The sequence below is a fragment of the Eimeria mitis genome, genomic scaffold (genome assembly GCF_000499745.2).
Source record: "Eimeria mitis Houghton genomic scaffold, Emh_scaff2457, whole genome shotgun sequence".
NCBI lineage: Eukaryota > Apicomplexa > Conoidasida > Eucoccidiorida > Eimeriidae > Eimeria > Eimeria mitis.
In genome coordinates this window covers 1-490 of record NW_013570794.1, presented here as the reverse complement: position 1 = coordinate 490, position 490 = coordinate 1, and positions in this window count along the sequence as shown.

Here is a 490-nt window from a genome sequence, read left to right as displayed (position 1 = left end):
TGCAGCAGTTTATGCTGCTGCTGCTGCAGCAGCAGCAGGTGCAGCAGCTTCTGCTGCTGCAGCAGCAGCAACGATGAGGCTGCAGCAGCAAGACGCAGTTGTTCTTGTTAATCCTGCTGCTGCTGCTGCTGCTGCTGCAGCAGCAGCAGCAGCAGCGATGACGGTGCAGCAGCAAGACGCAGTTGTTCTTGTTAATGCTGCTGCTGCTGCTGCTGCTGCTGCAGCAAAAGCGGATGTGGCAGCTGCAGCAGCAGCAGGAACGGCACAGCAGAAAGAACAGCAACAGAAATTGCAGCAGTAGAAACACCAGATTCAGCAGCTTGCTGCTGCTGCTGCTGCTGTTGCTGCTGCTGCTGCTGCTGCTGCTGCAGGTGGGTAAGGGGGCATTTTGATTTTTGTTTTTTATTTAAGTTGCTGTTGCCTTCCTTTCTTTTGTTTTTGTTTGTTTCTTTCGGTTGATGCGCCAACAATATATATATATATATATATA